This window comes from Ovis aries, chromosome 1 (genome assembly GCF_016772045.2).
Source record: "Ovis aries strain OAR_USU_Benz2616 breed Rambouillet chromosome 1, ARS-UI_Ramb_v3.0, whole genome shotgun sequence".
In the NCBI taxonomy this organism is placed as follows: domain Eukaryota; kingdom Metazoa; phylum Chordata; class Mammalia; order Artiodactyla; family Bovidae; genus Ovis; species Ovis aries.
In genome coordinates, this window is record NC_056054.1 from 181,561,159 (window position 1) to 181,581,242 (window position 20,084).

Below are 20,084 nucleotides of genomic sequence, written 5' to 3' on the forward strand. Positions count from 1 at the left end.
AGATATTTATCCCTTCAGCTCCAATCTCCCCTTATACCCTTCAAAGAAGTCAGTCTGGGCTTCCCAGGTGGTGATAGTGGTAAAGAACCTGCCTGCCAATGTAGGAGACATAAGAGCTGCAGGATTGATTCCTGGATAGGGAAGATTCCCTGGAGGAGGGCATGGCAACCCTTTCAGTATTCTTGCCTGGAGCGCCCCCTGGACAGAGGAACCTGGTGGGCTACAGTCCATAGGGTCTGTTGGACACGACTGAAGCAACTTAGCACACATGCAAAGAAGTCAGTCTACTATGCTTCAGATACCATAAGCCTCTAGAACTTGCAAGCACACCTTAATTCAGAGACTTTTGAGAGACCAACCCAGTCTAAATGTACCCCTAACAAACACTTACAGTCAAAATTAATACCCAAGCATTTATAATTTTCCAACTTTGTTTTGAGGGCCCTGATGCTGTCTCCATTGTGTGTGTGTGTGTGTTTTGTAGAAAGTTAACTCAAATTATCTGAATATGTTATGTGGCGTAAAGATACTCATGATAGGCATTAGAAGATTGACATTTTTATTTGAAAAAGTCTAGTATCTAAAAAGGGTCAAAACTCCTATCAAAACATCAGAAAGCTCTACTAATGATGGATGCAGGAGTCCATTCTACATCACATTCATTCCCAAGGGCTACGAACAACTCTGCAAATGGCTTATATCAGAAACAGAGCCTGTTTAGGAAGCTACCAACTTGAGTACTTTGTTGCCACTGACCCACTGAACATTCAGTGAGACTTTTGTCAATTCTATCCTGGACCCAAACTGCATCCAAAGTATCCAGGGGCCCCATCACCAATATATTTACTTTTTATTTTTAATCTCTTCTTTGGGAAGACCTAAGCTCAAATACACTTGTGACAACTAGATACAACCACCTGAACCGCAAAGAGGTACTGGGAACAATAGATAATTCACCAGTTTTTTTTGTCATTACATAACTTTACACTGTGAGTTCTACATCAGGACAAAGGAGCTGAGGAACTTTTTTTCCATGTCAGTTTCAAAGCTTTTGTGGTATTATATCAATGACCATAATGGCTCAGTTGCTTCCATCTCAAAGCCTTGGTACCATCCTTGTAGTTTTAGTCTTCAGAGCAAGAATATATCTTTTTTTTTTTTTTTCTGGAAACCATGGTGACCCTCTTACAATGGAGAGCTCTAAAAAATACGCTCTCCCAAACCGTAAGATTTCCAGTTGTAACAATTATCACCTAATTATGGAATGTCCTTGTCTATTACCTCTGTGTTACTCGTATCTCTTATCCAGTGTTTTCTCGTATGTGCTGCTCAGGTTTCCCAAGAGCGGAGAGAGGGAGGGAGCTCCTCTGGTCCCCCAAAAGGAAAAAGTAAGAAAAATTCTACAATTGCCTGTGATGCCATGATAACTGTTGCTGAGCTTGTTACTTTTATTGAGATGAAAATAATTACTTTTTTGTTTTTTCATTCATATGTATACACACATATATGTGGCTCACTTTATGAAGAATTTGAAGTGCTGCATAAATACAAGATTATCAGAATTGCACAATGCCTTCTTAATATTCTTCTTCATAGAATTTTACATGTAAGAGGCGAAATGACTATAAGTATTGAGATGTTATCACAAATCTTCCAATTACACGTTCTATTTTCCAACTAGATTACAAATGACTAAAAGGTAGAGATCATTTTTTAAAGGATCTTCAATGGACTCAGAACTGTGTTTTCAAAAGGGGAGCATTTGAATGCTTCAAAGATGTTTGTGAAATTCTCTGCTGATATTAGTATTTCTCCTCAGTTTGCTCAGACATTGTAAGTCATGTGTGGTAAGTGAGGAGGAAGTCGAGCATAAATAGGAGGTTGATACAACTTACCTGAAGGTCAGCCAGCAAGCTGGGGTTTGGGGGAGGACAGAATTAGAACTCATACCCCTCCATTTTCCAGACTGGTGCTTAGCCCACTGAACCCTACTGCCTCTGACTCAGTGCATGAATATAGACTGTGAAACACAGATTGTCTGAACATATGGCAGAGAGGATGAGAAGATGATATTCCATAGCAGGATTCATTTCTGCAGACGGGTGGCTGCAAAGGTTGTTTTTCTGCAGAGGATTCAGCAAGTGAAGCGTTAAGTGCTTTTCTTATTTCTGTCTCCAAATGAAACAACTTTTCCCCTTGAATGAGATCAATTTCTGGGCGTTCCTATTGTCAAGGGAAACTGGTAGAAGTGAGGCCAGGAGGGTTGCAGGCCCTCTCATAGGCTGTGGGGAATAAGCGATAAATCCCACGCTGAGCAGTCAGCACTAGACCTGGAGGGGGGCCTGATAATTGTTCCCTCTCCTTTCCCAGCAAACCGTATCCTGTATTTAGGACATAGGTTCTAGAAATGTCTCTTGATCAAAATGCTTCTAATTCTCCTTAGCAGTAATCTATAATATCTATGCTGTTAATAAAGCCTAGCTATTTATTTATAACTAGATGCCACTAATAATCTAGTTTAAGAGCTTCATAAAATATATTGGACAAGTTATTATGGATTTTAGCCCCAGATTCTTTCTTCAGCAGGATACAGAAATATAGTTTATAGAGAGGGGAAGAAAGTCAGAGATCAGACAGGGTTCAGGCTTTTAAGACAGAGAATCCAAAAGCGTAAGGATTTAAGGCACAAATTAGGGTTGTGGTTTTTAGACTCATGGAACCTCCAAGAAGAGGCAGTGGGGAGACTGAATGGGCAGGGTTCTATACCCTCTTCTTGATTTAAACATTGTGTATCTGTGCTATCTAATTGGGCAGGGTTCTATACCCCTCTTCTTGATTTAAACATTGTGTATCTGTGCTATCTAATAGAGCCAGTGTCAGAGTTTGGTTGGAAAAATAGAGGGTTTTGTAACTCAAAGACAGTTTTTAAAGCCTGATTTAGGAAATGGTTGGTTCTATACAATAAAACGTAGTAGTTAAAAGCATGGCGATTGGTTTAGGCAGAATATAGCTCTGCATCTAACTAACCCTTTGAACCTGGACCAGCTGCTTAGCCTCTCTGGACCTTCATTCTCTCCCCTATAATAATTTTGTCTGCCTAACTGAGATAACACATAGAAGTACTTAACATTGAGACTGGCGCACAGTAAACATTCACTGAAGGGTAGCTGCTGTTACAATTTTACCATTGCTATTACTATTATTTTTGCTATTATTATAGATCTGAGAGAGGGATAAAGAAAGCTGAGCACCAAAGAATTGATGCTTCTCAATCGCAGCACTGGAGAAGACTCTTGAGAGTCCCTTGGACAACAAAGAGATCAAACCAGTCAATCCTAAAGGAAATCACCCTGAATATTCATCAGAAGGACTGATGCTGAAACTGAAGCTCCAATACTTTGGCCACCTGATGCAAAGAGCTAATTCACTGAAAAAGACCCTCATGCTGGGCAAGACTGAGGGCAGGAGAAGGGGGCGGCAGAGGATGAGATGGCTGGATGGCATCACTGACTCAAAGGACATGAGTTTGAGCAAACTCTGAAAAACAGGGAGGCCTGGCATGCTTCAATCCCTGGAGTCACAGAGTCGGACACAACTTTGTGACTGATCAACAACCATAACAATCTCCAGAAAAGTGAAAAAATAAATCTCTGTTGTTTATACCACCTAGTCTGTGGCACTTTGTTGTGACAGCATAGCAAACCCTGGAGATTTCATACTTTAGTTCAGTTCCAAAAGGTGTCCTTTCTTTACCAATCCAAATGCAGGCAAAACAGTCTGAGGCCTAGTGTTCCCCTGGAATTTCAATTCTACTCCTCCTTTTTCCTAAATAGAGTGCTATTAGTATATGGTTGATCTTTATGGATCCCCCAAATCAGCACTGAATTTTTTTTATCCAATATATTTCAGCCAACTTTTCATCTGGTACTCCCTCCCAACCCCATCTTTTCAGAGTCTTCATAATGACCCTGCCTTCCAGCTACACCCTGGGACCTTGCATATCCAGGCCCACCTAGAAGAGGAGCTTAAAAAATTAACAGTTAAGGTCTTAAAAAGATGATATAATGTCTGCCAAGATAATGCCTCTGGAATATCCTGGAACCAACTGTTAATAAAAGGCAAACAATTTTTTAAAAATTGTTTTTTTCCCATAAAGGAAAAAAAATTATTTTTAATCCAGCTGCACCCAAAATGAATAGCTATCAAAGAGAGCTCCCCCATCAGCTGTCAGTTCACAGCAACTTCAATCAGCTAATGTGTCTGAGCCTGCGGTAACATCTCCCCAGCAGCCTCCCACATGCCAAGCTTGACTGCTCTGTTCGAGCCACATTAAACCTGTCTGCCATCAATCCCCAGGTTTCCTCTGCAGCAGCAACTTAACTAGGTGAGGGAGCTGGCATCACCAAGAGGCAAATGCTATTTTAGAGGAACTGAGAGATGCTGAAAGAAGAGCGGTAGTGGAGAAAAGCTAGATATAGGCCATTAAGCAACAGGGTTTTTCTCCTAAGATCTTCCTGTATTGTCATTTCTATGCAGATGTGTTGTTTTAGAATTTTCTAACATCAGAACATACAGTGGAAGATGAGTTAGGAGGCACCAAATCACAGCAGGCTGGCTACACCTTCATGTTATTTTCTCTTATGGAGAAACTGAAGGACACTGTCAGTTTCTTTCCACTCATCTCTTAGAGATGGAGACCCATCTTTTTCCAGGATGGGCTAGAGCTGCTTTCAGAATTTACAGCAAGAAACACTAATAAGAGCATGTTTTCTTTTCACCCTTCCAGACAAATCTGGCTTGAAGCTTACTCACAGTGTGTATCACCACTGGAGGAGCTGATCTAACTCACCATTCCCCATTCCTGCCAACAAAGCTGACACTGAAGGGGACCTCACCTCTCGCAGTAGGGCCAGAAAGAGAAGCAACTTAGTTACAAAAGAGAGAAACAGTCCCCAAACCAATTGTCTGTACTAGCAACCAGAACACCATGTGGGCAGCTCCACCTTCTCCTTCACTCCCTTCCTGGAGGCCAGTTTCACAGACTGCTTGAAGACCACAGCAGGGCTGGATCTGGAGAGGCTTCTGGGAATAGAAGCTGAACTTCTATTTGAAATGCCTCTGTCCTGCTGTCCTTAAATAACACTGACAACAATAATGGGCATTTATACCGATAGGGTCCTTCAGAACCTTTATTAAATCCTTCCAAATATACTCTCTTACTTCTCTCCAGCAAAGATAATATGCTTTGTGGCAGGTGCCCAGAAGATGGATGCATAGCTCTTGGCTACTGGAGCCACCTGCTGTCTAAAATAACTCCCTTATTTGTGTCCAGGTTCTGAAAAATGCCCAGCAAAGGCATTGGCCTGCAATTTTTTTTTTTAACCCAGTAATGTGTGCCATGTTGTTTTAAAACCACAGAAACTCAGCCATGAGATTTTAATGATCCACTTGCTGGATCACACATTCGAATATGTGACATTTGAAGGAGCATTGCAATCAAGTAGCCATTCAGTCTGGCCTTGAAATACTGGGATAGAGAATTTAAAAGTAATAATCTCCATCATTCTGACTCTCATTGAACATCACTTTCCTCTTAAAACGCTTAACCTTTCTTTTCACTAATTCCATTTAACTCACTCCTTTCCCCCAAAGCCATGAGTATAAAGGGAGTTCCTACAGTTGTAAGAGTAAAATTTTCTTCTTGTCTTGTATTATATGACTTGTGATAATTCTCTAAGGGCACAAACTGGCATAGTGAAGACAGTTAAGACCTTGAGTAAGAAGATACAGGTGTGAGTTCCAGCTTGCTCAATTACCACCTTGTGAATTGGGAGGTCTATCAGTCTATCTGTTTATAAGAAGAGAATGAAATGGTATGTCCTCAAGAGGGTTGTGGAGAGAGCTCAATGGGGGTCATAGATGTGAAAAGAATTTTTAAATGGTAAATTGTACATATTCATAAGTTGTTTATTCCTTTTTTAATTTTTCAACTTTTAGGTTATTCCTTGGAAATTTGTGCCAAAGCCGTAAGAAAGGGAGAAGGGCAAGAGTGTGGTGATTTAATTAGATCCACAGGACATTGCCTTCACAATGTAGTTGGAGGCCCCGGCCCTTTGGATTTCAGCTCGTTGATATGTGGTAACTTAACATGCAAATGAAAGGCCTCAGAGGGCACCCAGTCTCCACATGTGCCAATTAATCAAAGGAAACAATATCATCCTCTAATTCCACTAATTAGAGGATCATTCATAAGCTACTAGGTTTCTGAGCTAGTGAGGTTTAATACATTTGCAATAAATTATAAGTAATACTTTAGCCAGAGACTAAACTGCTGCTGAGCAATATGATAAGAGGAGGGCTCAGGTTACCTGTACATTTAAATATTTTTAAAAATTAATTTCGTTTTTATTATTTTCCATCCTGAAGTGTTCTGAACACATTGGTTGTATGGGGCAGTCCTCCCCATGGTTCAAAGTAACATGGGTCCAAAAATAATATATTAAGTACAACTATCAACTACTGTGATTTAATTTTAACCATTTAAGCAAATGTATAATTTATCCAAATAGTTGCTTGCTTTCAAATAAATTGTGAATTTATATGCTGTTCTAATGATGCCACTATTGCTAAAAATCAAAGGATTCTTTGAGAATTGCCTTCACAGACTCCTTTATTCATTTAAATCTTCTCAAGAGTGGCAAATTTTCAGCTTCAATTTGAAGACCGATAAAAGATGTTTGGACCCACTCTGATTACTAAGGTAGGTAATCAAGCAGAATAACCCTATGGTCATCACTTGAAGGACATATCTCATCACCTATATGCCTATGTGAGGGGATTTTGCTAGAACAAAACTCTGGCTATTAGATTTGAACTCCATTACAAGATTGAGTTTGCTTGAGGGTAGATTGGATATATCTAGTTTAAATCTGTTTAAAAGGCTTCTGACTTTAAAAAAAAATACTGTAGTTAAAAGCTTTCACACAGCAAAGGAAACCATAAACAAGTCAAAATCACAACCCTCAGAATGGGAGAAAATATTTGCAAATGAAGCAACTAACAAGGGATGAATCTCCAAAATATACAAACAACACATGCAACCCAAAAGCCATAAAACAATTAACCCAATCAAGGTTAATATGGGAATAAGAGCTAAATAGAAGGAAATGGCAACCCACTCCAATACTCTTGCCTGGAAAATTCCATGGATGGAGGAGCCTGGTGGGCTGCAGTCCATAGGGTCGCAAAAAGTTGGACACGACTGAGCAATTTGATTTCAGGCATTCCTCCAAAGAAAATATGTAGATGACTAAGAGCCATATGAAAAGGTGTTCAGTATCACTAATTATTAGAGAAATGCAAATCAAAACTACAGTGAAGTTCACCTCACAATGGTCAGAATGGCAAGCATAAAAAAAATCTACAAACAGTGAATGCTAGGGAGGGTGTTGAGAAAAGGAAAACTTCTACACTGTTAGTGGGAATGTAAAATTGGCACAGCCACTAAGGAGACCCATATGAAGGTTCCGTAAAAAAATAAAAATAGAACTATCACATGACCCAGCAATCCCACTCCTGGGCACACATCCTGAGAAAATGATAATTCAAGAAGGTACATGTACCCCAGGGTTCATAGCAGCACTATTTACAGTAGTCAGGACATGGAAGCAACCTAAATGCCCATCAACAGAGAAATGGATAAAGAAGATGTGGTGCAGATATACAATGGGATATTCAGTTCAGTTCAGTTCAGTCACTCAGTCATGTCCGACTCTTTCCGACCCCATGAACTGCAGCACGCCAGGCCTCCCTGTCCATCACCAACTCCCGGAGTTTACCCAAACTCATGCCCATTGAGTCGGTGATGCCATCCAGCCATCTCATCCTCTGTCATTCCCTTCTCCTCCTGCCCCCAATCCCTCCGAGCATCAGGGTCTTTTCCAATGAGTCAACTCTTCGCATGAGGTGGCCTAAGTATTGGAGTTTCAGCTTCAGCATCAGTCCTTCCAATGAACACCCAGGACTGATCTCCTTTAGGATGGACTGGTTGGATCTCCTTGCAGTCCAAGGGACTCTCAAGAGTCTTACGTGAAAGTGAAGTCACTCAGTCGTGTCCAACCCTTTGCAACCACATGAACTGGGGCCTACCAGGCTCCTCCATCTATGGGATTTTCCAGGCAAGAGTATAGGAGTGGGTTGCCATTGCCTTCTCCAGTTGCCTTCTGCCATTGCCTTCTCAAGAGTCTTAGCCATAAAAAGAGGCTTTTGGCTTTTAACCTCACTCAGAGAATGAGTATAAGAATCAAGGCCTTTGCTCATGCTGTCCCTAAACCTAGGATGTTTTGTTACAATTCAAATCCTATCCATTCTTCACTATTAATATAAAGCTTATGCATGCATGCTAAGTCACTTCAGTCATGTCTGACTCTTTGCGACCATAAGCACTGTGGCCTGCCAGGCTCCTCTGCCCATGGGATTCTTCAGGGAAAAATACTGGAGTGGGTTGCCATGCCCTCCTCCTGGGGATCTTCCCAACAGAGGATCTTCCCAACACAGGGATCAAACCTGCATCTGTTACATCTCCTGCATTGGCAGGCAGGTTCTCTACCACTAGCGCCACCTGGGAAGTCCATAAAGCTCATACGCCATTTGCTCTGTTCTTCAGCTTTCATGTATCTACTTGAACTTCTTTTATGGCATTTACTACTTTCTGTGTTTTATTGTGTTTGGTTTAATATAGTTCTTATCACTTCTTACAGATAGTATACTTTTGAGAAGTAGGATTTGATCTGATTCTTCTTTAAATCACACATAACCAGCTTAAGCTTTGAATATTATATTTACTTAATTAATATTAGTTAAATAATGAGTTACTGAGCAGTCTGGAGATTTTATTTAGAATATTGCAAGAATGCCTTCTATCACCACTTCTATTCAGCATTATGGGGAGGTCCTGACTGGTACCATAGGACAAGGAGAAAAAGTATAAGGACTAGAAAGAAAGAAACAAAAATGTCCACTATGCAAAGGATGATAAAATTGTTTATATAGATTCAATAAAAATCTGTATATTTGGGTTATTAAGAGAGTTTACAAAACTGGATGACTACAGAATGAAAAAGCAAAAATCAACTGCATTTCAATATACCAACAGATTAATTCTAAAAAGATAAATGAACAATAGCAGCAATACTGTAACACACTTAGGGATTAATCCAACGTGTATGTGCTGGGCCTTTTTGCCTAAATGCCATTAAAGAGCTGACAAATGAAAACTATACCATATTCATGAATAAGACTACCTAATATTATAAAGATGTCATTTTTTCTCAAATTGACCATTAGATTTAATGAAAGTCTGCCAAGTGTGAATTGCATTTTTTAAAATTGTTGTTGAACTTCACAAACTGGTTCTAAAATTTATGTGTAAGAACAAAGAGCCTAGGATAACGAAGAACTACCTGAAGCCAAAAAATAAGATGAAGAGAGGATCCCAATTTAACAGATAGCAAGTCTACTTATAAATGACTTCTGTGGTGGCTCAGATGGTAAAGAATCCACCTGCAATGTGGGAGAGCTGAGTTCAATCCCTGGGTTTGATCCCTGGGTTGAGAAGATCCCCTGGAGGAGAACATGGCAACTCACTCCAGTATTCTTGCCTGGAGAATCCGCATGGACAGAGGAACCTGGCTGGCTACAATCCATGGGGCCGCAAAGAGTCGGACAAGACTGAGCAACTGAACACAGCACAGCTACTTATAAATACAAGGCAAATATGTATATAGATATATCAATACAGAGAGAAAATATAGGAATATAGAGCTACTTCTCAGAATCGACTTCTGTTTGTAAGAAAACGTATATACGACTGAGCTGGCATTTCAAATTAGTAGGAAAATGTTAGACTCTTATAATTGTGCTGAAACTATTTTAGTTATCCATAGGGAAATAAATCCATAGTGTAGCACCAGGACTTTCCTGGTGGTCTAGTGACTGGGACGCCAGGCTCCCAGTGCAGATGGCATGGGTTTCATCCCTGGTCTGGGAATTAGATCCCACATGCTGCAGCTAAAGATCTTAGATACCAAGTGCCACAACTAAGACCTGAAGCAGCCAAATAAATAAATACATTAATTTTTTTAAAGAAGTGTAGTCCTACCCTAAAATATATAAAAAATCAGTTCTAATCCACTGAAATGCATATATGCTAAGATAAAGCTTCCAAACTTCTAAGAGAAATTGTATCAGCATAATCATAAAGTGAGGAAGGATTTCTCAAACAAGATATAAAATGTTTAAATCATAATGGAAAGGACTGATGAATTCAACTCCACTAAAGAACTTCTTTTCATCGAACATTTTGAAAAAATAAAAACCTAAGGCACCAACAAGATTTTTTTCCACAATTTTTATAACTGATGAGGGGTTATTATTCAGAATGAATCCAAAAGCTCATAAAATCAATGAGAATAAGATAAACAACATAAAAATGGGAATACACAAACATGCGGCTCAAAGACAAGGAAATCCAGATGACTAATAAGCATATCAAAAGATGAAATTTTAGTATTAATTAGACACAAATTTTTAATGGTCTTATATTAATACCTATCATTTTGACAAAAATTGTGACAAATAGAGAAACAAAATCTCTCTTAATTTTCAGACGGGGGTATAAATTAGTACAATCAGTGGGGAAGAGCTGGCTAGTTACCACCCAATATTTGTCTTTCTTTTCTTTCTCAGTAATAAGAACTCTGTGTTTAGCTGAATTCCTGACAAGTTGGACTTCATTTCCAACTTTCTTTTATAGCCAGATATGACCATGTAAATTCTGGCCAGGGAGATACAAGTAAAAGTGCTATGTGCATCTTTGGGGAAACTGCTATAAATTTTTGTTTCTTTCTCCTTGACAGCCAAAATGTGGATATTCTGGCTGGGGCTTCAGAAACCGTTTGGACCTTAGTATGACCTTGTGGATGAAAATGGTACCTGGGAGGTGATCTACACAATAGAAGGAGCCTGGGTCTTTGACAGTGTGCCTTCTCACCTTTGGACTGACCACTCTCCAGACTTCTGGAACCTAAGATAGAAATGCATAGCTCTAAACTACTGCGATTCTGGATTTTTATTACTCACAGTAGCCTAAACTAATCCTAACCAATATAATCTCATTAAGAAAATTTGGGGCAATATCTCATGAAGTTGAAGATGTACAAATCCTATAGCCCAGCAGTTTACTCTCCTAAGTATGTGCCTTGAAAAACTACATCCATATGTGCATCAGGAAGCATGTCCAAAAATATTCATAATAACACAGTTCTAAGACTAAATATTGGAAACAATCTGAAAGTCCATAGATGAAAGAACAGATTATTCATTGTAGTGTTTTCATTCAATAAGCTACTAACACAGCTAAGAGTAAACTAAATCTCTAAGGAAACCATCAGCATGATATAATTTATAAAACTCAATAACGAGACTTAATATATTCTCTAGCATTACATACATCGATATAATTTGTAGGTAAAAGCAGTGGAATAATACATTCAAATTTAGACTAGCCATTACCTCTAGTATCCTGGAGAAGGGAATGGCTACCCAATCCAGTATTCTGGCCTGGAAAATTCCATCGACTGTATAGTCCATGGGGTTGCAAAGAATCGGACACGACCCAACAATTTTCACTTACCTTTAGTATGGAGGAGAGGGGCTGCAATCAGAGAGGGGCATAGAGGGAGCCTCAAAATACTGAGAAGCTTCTTTTTATAAATGTTAGGTACTAAGTACAAGGATATTATTTGTATTATTAGTTTAATACATGTTTTGACATTCTTTGAATTTTACTGTATAATTTTTTTTTTCCTACAGTGCAAGTGGAAAAAGAGTAAGGAGGACAAAGCAGTGCTTGGATTTTGAGGTGAGTGAGTGAAATCTACCTCTGAGACCACAAAGAGATTTAAGCCTGACCATGGTGGCTCAGTGGTAAAGAATCCACCTGCCAATGCAGGAGACACAGGCTCAATCCCTGTGTTGGGAAGATCCCCTGGAGAAGGGAAAGGCTACCCACCCAGTATTCTTGCCTGGGAAATCCCACAGACAGAGAAGCCTGGTGGGCTATGGTCCATGGAGTTGCAAAAGAGCTGGGCACAACTCAGCAACTAAAAACAACAAGTATAACTCTTAGGCTTATGCAAAGTTGTGAGAACAGAGCACCTCCTTCTCTGCTTTTAACTATGCAAATTTTATCGAGGGTATACAAACGAAGTAGATGAAGGTGACTACCCCTCTGGCAAGGAGACTGAAAGCTCATGTCTAATCGCTACCACCATAATTGTCCCCTCCATGGCTACCGCCTTCATCATTTTTACACCATCATAACTTTGTACTGTCTTTTTTTTTTATCTTGGCATTTTACTAGGCTGTATATCATTACTCAATAATCCTCAATAGTCCAATGAGCCACATATTATCAACCTTTCATAAGATCTACTTGAGGTTAAGCTCAGAGTGATGAAAGAACAAGCCTTATCATAGCTAATAACTGGCGTCGCTTCAGTCGTGTCCGACTCTGTGCGATCCCATTGACGGCAGCCCATCAGGCTCCCCCGTCCCTGGGATTCTCCAGACAAGAACACTGGAGTGGGTTGCCATTTCCTTCTCCAATGCATGAAAGTGAAAAGTGCAAGTGAAGTCACTGAATCGTGTCCAACTCTCAGCGACCCCATGGACTGCAGCCCACCAGGCTCTTCCATCCATGGGATTTTGCAGGCAGGAGTACTGGAGTGGGGTGCCATTGCCTTCTCCGAGTAACTGGCAGTGCCTGGGTTCAAATGCAAACCTGTATGTTTTTAAAACCTGTCCTTTCATACTGCTTCTCTTACTTCAAATATGGCTATTTTTTACTGTCATCCCTTCACTTACAATAATGAGTACCAACAGCTCCTCTGAAGCAATATTCATAGAGATATTTTAAAGGATTAAGAGAAAGGGAAGAATATAGTGAATATATGACTGAATAATGACAATATTTCTGAAAGGTAGAAAGATGAGACATTGAGAGAAAAGAAGCAAAGCATTCTGAAAGACTGAGGGTGAAAGAATATAAATAGAAGACAAATTAAAACCAGAGAAATAGGCAGAAAGAAGAAGAGATCAGGAGGATGAACAGAAAATAATAAGACCATCCTAAAAAATTTACTTTCTCCCTTGTCCCCAGAAGCCTCTCTCCTCACCTTGGAATAGGTGTTTCATCTTTTGAAATGAGTTGGATAAATAAGAAACAAAGGTTGCAAAGTAATTTCAAGTCCACAGAGCAAACCTTAGGATAAATTGTTTTTCCCTCATAAGCCTTTCACCCAGATAGCTTTAAGATCTCATGGATTTGGCAAAAATTATAGCAGTAATAATAATAATAATACTGTCTAGCTGGTGTTTTCCCCTTAGCAGCATGTCTGTACCAATAGGTTTGTCACAAATATATCTTCAAGTTTACACACTCATTTGCATGAGTCCATTTCTTAGTGTACAGAAGTAAGGGCTCTTTCATGCCCTTGGACCTCAGTGTATTTGAGATTTTCTATTTGGACATCTGTGTTAATGAGGTACTTTCAAGTCAGAACAAAGAAGTTCTCGATTTAACTTATTATGTATATTTGAATATTTTAGCTGTGCATTTGAATGTATATATCAAAGATACATGTAGAACTTTCTTTGGGGTGTGAAGACTCAGATTATTAGGGTGAAAGTATGACACTTTGCACTCGTAAAAGTTCTTTAAAAATAGGATATCTACCTACTTATTAAAAAGGGTAATTTTGGTACTGCTGGCTAGCAGGGGGGATGTGTGAAAGAACTGTTCCTCCTCTAAATTCTGTGACTGTTGTGTTGTCATGAGACCTGTGAGCTGAATGTATTGTGTGGTTTTAATAGCAATCACTGTACATTACAGTTCATTTAAACCTTCTTTTGATTTTAATGATGTTATAGGTGTTGAGGATATGAGAGAGGAAAGAGGCAGAAATAGTAATGGAAACAGTTCATTCAGATTCTTCAAGGCATACCAGGGCCAGAAAATTCAAGGGTATAATCAGATAGATTTGAGAACCAATCCTATGATGGGATCCTATATATGTGCTGGAGCGGAAGCTGGGTCTGGAAGTAGTGCGTCTGGAGTCAGGAAAAGGGTGCAAAACAAGGTTTTCATTCTTCATTTTAAACGCTCAAAATTATGCCTATACGTAAAGAGAAATATTGATGAGGAGAAATATAACTATGATGAAATACACCTGTTTTCCCCCAAATTTCACAATAAACAGCTTAAGATCCAGTTGACTTTCTTTTTTTTTTTTATTTATTTATTTATTTATTTATTTTTTCATGCATTCCCAAACATGAACCCCCCTCCCACCTCCCTCCCCATAACATCTTTCTGGGTCATCCCCATGCACCAGCCCCAAGCATGCTGCATCCTGCGTCAGACATAGACTGGCGATTCAATTCACATGATAGTATACATGTTAGAATGTCATTCTCCCAAATCATCCCACCCTCTCCCTCTCCCTCTGAGTCCAAAAGTCCGTTATACACATCTGTGTCTCTTTCCCTGTCTTGCATACAGGGTCGTCATTGCCATCTTCCTAAATTCCATATATATGTGTTAGTATACTGTATTGGTGTTTTTCTTTCTGGCTTACTTCACTCTGTATAATCGGCTCCAGTTTCATCCATCTCATCAGAACTGATTCAAATGAATTCTTTTTAACGGCTGAGTAATACTCCATTGTGTATATGTACCACAGCTTTCTTATCCATTCATCTGCTGATGGACATCTAGGTTGTTTCCATGTCCTGGCTATTATAAACAGTGCTGCGATGAACATTGGGGTACATGTGTCTCTTTCAATTCTGGTTTCCTCGGTGTGTATGCCCAGAAGTGGGATTGCTGGGTCATAAGGTAGTTCTATTTGCAATTTTTTAAGGAATCTCCACACTGTTTTCCATAAAAATATGGAACGCTTCACGAATTTGCGTGTCATCCTTGCGCAGGGGCCATGCTAATCTTCTCTGTATCGTTCCAATTTTAGTATATGTGCTGCCGAAGCGAGCACCCAGTTGACTTTCTAAACTAACATAATGATGTGTTTAAACTACAATGGCAAGAAAAAACTACTGTTAGAATTGAATGATAAAGCTCTTTAAAATGGCTTTATCTTATTTTCAAAAGCCCTAAAGCAGAATACTTTCTCATTTGCTTTCATATTACTAAAAGGACTCTTGCTTTTATATGAAAACTAGTTCTCAATTTTAATATACTAATTGACTTAATACTACTGAAGCTTTAAACCCATTCTGGGCAGCAAGTCTTATTTTCCTAATTATTATTATTTCATTGCTATTAAACATCAGTAATATACTAGATGTTATCTTAGCTCTTCCTAAACATTAATAAAATATAAAGGTTCTCTATATTTCTGGTGATTATAACACTTAATTATCTTAGCTATTAACTCTTGTCAAAGTCATCATCACTCTGAATTTCCTTTACATACTACACATGAAGTCAACCAGTTAGTTCAGTTCAGTTCAGTCGCTCAGTCCTGTCCGACTCTTTGCGACCCCATGAACCATGGCACGCCAGGCCTCCCTGTCCTTCACCAACTCCCAGAGTTCACTCAGACTCACATCCATCGAGTCAGTGATGCCATCCAGCCATCTCATCCTCTGTCATCCCCTTCTCCTCCTGCCTCCAATCCCTCCCAGCATCAGAGTCTTTTCCAATGAGTCAACTCTTCTCATGAGGTGGCCAAAGTACTGGAGTTTCAGCTTTAGCATCATTCCTTACAAAGAAATCCCAGCGCTGATCTCCTTCAGAATGGACTGGTTGGATCTCCTTGCACTCCAAGGGACTCTCAAGAGTCTTCTCCAACACCACAGTTCAAAAGCATCAATTCTTTGGCGCTCAGCCTTCTTCACAGTTCAACTCTCACATCCATACATGACAACTGGAAAAACCATAGCCTTGACTAGACAGACCTTGGTCGGCAAAGTAACGTCTCTGCTTTTGAATATGGTATCTAGGTTGGTCATAACTTTCCTTCCAAGGAGTGTCTTTTAATTTCATGGCTGCAATCGCCATCTGCAGTGATTTTGGAGCCCCCAAAATAAAGTCTGCCACTGTTTTCACTGTTTCCCCATCTATTTCCCATGAAGTGATGGGACCAGATGCCATGATCTTCATTTTCTAAATGTTGAGCTTTAAGCCAACTTTTCCACTCTCCTCTTTCACTTTCATCAAGAGGCTTTTTAATTCCTCTTCACTTTCTGCCATAAGGGTGGTGTCATCTGCATATCTGAGGTTATTGATATTTCTCCCAGCAATCTTGATTCTAGCTTGTGTTTCTTCCAGTCCAGCGTTTCTCATGATGTACTCTGCATATGAGTTAAATAAGCAGGGTGACAATAGACAGACTTGGCGTACTCCTTTTCCTATTTGGAACCAGTCTGTTGTTCCATGTCCAGTTCTAACTGCTGCTTCCAGACCTGCATGCATGTTTCTCAAGAGGCAGGTTAGGTGGTCTGGTATTCCCATCTCTTTCAGAATTTTCCACAGTTTCTTGTGATCCACACAGTCAAAGGCTTTGGCATAGTCAATCAAGCAGAAATAGATGTTTTTCTGGAACTCTCTTGCTTTTTCTATGATCCAGCGGATGTTGGCAATTTGATCTCTGGTTCCTCTGCCTCTTCTAAAACCGGCTTGAACATCAGAAAGTTTACAGTTCATGTATTGCTGAAGCCTGGCTTGGAGAATTTTGAGCATTACTTTACTAGCATGTGAGATGAGTGCAATTGTACAGTAGTTTGAGCATTCTCTGGCATTGCCTTTCTTTGGAATTGGAATGAAAAGTGAGCTTTTCCAATCTTGCGGCCACTGCTGAGTTTTCCAAATTTGCTGGCATATTGAGTGTAGCACTTTCACAGCATCATCTTTCAGGATTTGAAACAGCTCAACTGGAATTCCATCACCTCCACTAAGCTTTGTTCATAGTGATGCTTTCCAAGGCCCACTTGACTTCACATTGCAGGATGTCTGGCTCTAGATTAGTGATCACACCATCATGATTATCTGGGTCGTGAAGATTTTTGTACAGTTCTTCTGTATATTCTTGCCACCTCTTCTTCATATCTTCTGCTTCTGTTAGGTCCAGACCATTTCTGTCCTTTATCAAGCCCATCTTTGCATGAAATGTTCCCTTGGTATCTCTAATTTTCTTGAAGAGGTCTCTAGTCTTTCCCATTCTGTTCTTTTCCTCTATTTCTTTGCATTGATCGCTGAAGAAGGCTTTCTTATCTCTTCTTGCTATTCTCTGGAACTCTGCATTCAGATGCTTAATATCTTTCCTTTTCTCCTTTGCTTTTTGCTTCTCTTTTTTTCACAGCTATTTGTAAGGCCTCCCCAGAGAGTCATTTTGCTTTTTGCATTTCTTTTCCATGGGGATGGTCTTGATCCCTGTCTCCTGTACAATGTCAGGAACCTCATCCCATAGTTCATCAGGCACTCTATCAGATCTAGGCCCTTAAATCCCACGTGCTTGTGCACCACAACTAGAAACCCTGCATGCTCTAATTACAGATCCCACAGGCTCTGGAACTAAAGGGCACAGGAGTCTCAACAAAGATCCCACATGCTGCAACTAAGACCTGGAGCAGCCATAAATAAGTCAATAAATGGGTATAGGGAATTGCTAGAAATTATGTGGACAATATCCAGCATTTCCACAGAAATTCAGGGCTAAAGAAAAACTAAAAGTTGTTGGAACTAAATCAAATTAATGGAGAAACTTGGAAAAAATAAAGGTATAAAATGCCTAATTAATAGAACTGTGCACTAAACCAGTTAAATTTTACTCTATGTAAATTATACATCGATAAAGTAGACTAAGGAAAAGGCCTTTTAAAAGTATAATGTCATTAATAAAAAATTTCCCCCATTACTATGGCTTCAGTAAAGCCATGGAATTTATTATCAGATGAGGGTGACTGTAAAACTTTAAAATATTTCTGTCAAGATTAAGAGTACTGACTGTGAGGCCTAACAAATAAGAAAAGCTGAGTTATGATATTTTGGGCAAATTTAAAAACCACATATAAGCACTAGCTTATACATTGGTAAAACTTAGAAGAGTAGATATGTGAGAGGGTTCTTATGAGAACTTAGCGTGATAATGTATACAACACAGCTAACATATAGCTCCAAATGTTTTAAATTATTCTGCCAGGGCAATCAACAAATGCTTCCCAGAGAAGTGTGAGTAGAAAGGACACTACTGACAAAGAGAGAAGAATGAACAAAGGGATTGAGACAGACAAGAAAGTCACTGTAGTTTGAAAGCAGTATCGGGTATCTGTAAGGGAGACATGAAGACACATCTAGAAATGTGGGATATCACCAGATGGTGGATGGTGTTAAATGTTATTTTAAGGAGTTTGGATTTTATTCAATGGGTAATAAAAAGCAACTAAACATTTGGGAGTAGTAGAATGACATGATTTCAACTGTACTTTACAAAGATTAATTTGGCAGCAATCTGTAATGACAGATAAGAGGTGAGAATCACTGGAAGTGGGAAGTTTATCTAGGAGATGGTAGTGGTTGTGTTTTAGTTGCTAAGCTGTTCCACTCTTGTGACCCGATGGACAGTATCCTGCCCAGCTCCTCTGTCCATGGGATTTCCCAGCAAGAATACTGGCATGTATCGTCATATCCTTCTCCAGGGGATCTTCCTGACCCAGGGGTCAGATCTGCATCTCCTGAACTACAGGTAGTCTCGTGCATTGCAACTGGATTCTTTACCGCTGAGCCACCAGGGAAGCTTCTTATTTAGGAGACAGTACCACACACAGTGACAGTAAGGTTTTGAATTAGAATGGCAGTGGTGGTGATAGTAATAATGCAAAAGGTATGGATTTGGGGGATGTTCTCTAGGTAGAATTGATAGGAAGAAATGGAGAGTAGTAAGGAGCAAGATAGATAAACAAGCCAAAGCTGTTTTTGAGGTTTGCAACCTGGACATCTTGGAGTGTTTCTGAGACATTAAAGATATTTTACTGGAAGCTTATGGGCGAGACATCTGAGTAGGCTTTTTGGCTTATCTATTGTAAATACAGATCTGGAACTAACGAAAGAGACTGATATAGTTTTGTCATTTTTCTGATTTATAAAGATGATTGAAGCAGAGGACTGAGGACAGAAACTTGGGGGGGGATTCTTGATATTTAGAAGACAAAAGGAGGAAGCCAATGAGACAGAGAAGATAATATTTTCTGAAAAACCGACTTCAATAATCTTTAAAGGCAGGGGCTTGATTAATGAAAGTTCCAGAGCATGAGAGAGAGAGAGGAGGTGACAGTGTGTAGACATAGGATCAGGAAAACTCATTCAAGAATAAACACAATTTTCTTGGCTTCTGTACTTCTGTTTCAGGCAGTTATCCTCCTACTTTTCTGACCACAGAGATTTCTAACCACTAAACTGTTGACTCTTACTTGGTCATCATTGTAGATAACTTCTCATACTATGTTACTGACCCCTTGATAGTCCTTAACTAATAGCTTCTATGTAAAGCACATCTCTATTTCTAGTATCTGTCTCTTTCCTAAATCCTAGCCTACATTTCTAACCATTCACATAGTCATAGTCTCATATCTGTCTACCTGATACTCAAACTCAGCATGACCCAATAGCTCTCTCTTTCCAAAGCAACTTCTATTTTGGCTTTATTTCACCATTCTCTCAGTTGCAATGGTTGATAGTATATGTCAACTTGACTGTGCCAGACTTCTGATCAAACATTATTCTGGATGTGTCTGTAAGGGTGTTTCTGGATGAAATTAACATTTGAGTTGGCAGACTGAGTAAAGCAGAGGTCCTCACTAATGTGATGGGGATAATTAACTGAAGATGTAAAAACAGAACTAAAAGGTGGAGCAAGAGGGAACTTGCCTGAGCAGGGACATCAGTCTTCTCCTTTCCTTGGACTGAAACTAAAATCATCAGCTCTGCTGGTTGTCAGACTCAGATTAGA

The 20,084-nt window shown here is 39.5% G+C and overlaps 1 protein-coding gene and 1 non-coding gene across 4 annotated transcripts in view; both read right to left on the reverse strand.

Annotated features, from left to right (window-relative positions):
• LSAMP (limbic system associated membrane protein) overlaps nt 1-20,084 on the reverse strand; it is a 708,470-nt gene that overhangs the window by 170,376 nt on the left and 518,010 nt on the right. The gene's annotated exons all lie outside the window — the stretch shown is intronic.
• On the reverse strand, nt 15,004-15,110 carry LOC114110980 (U6 spliceosomal RNA). Its single transcript, XR_003587107.1, has one exon. It is a non-coding gene; the product is annotated as a U6 spliceosomal RNA (small nuclear RNA).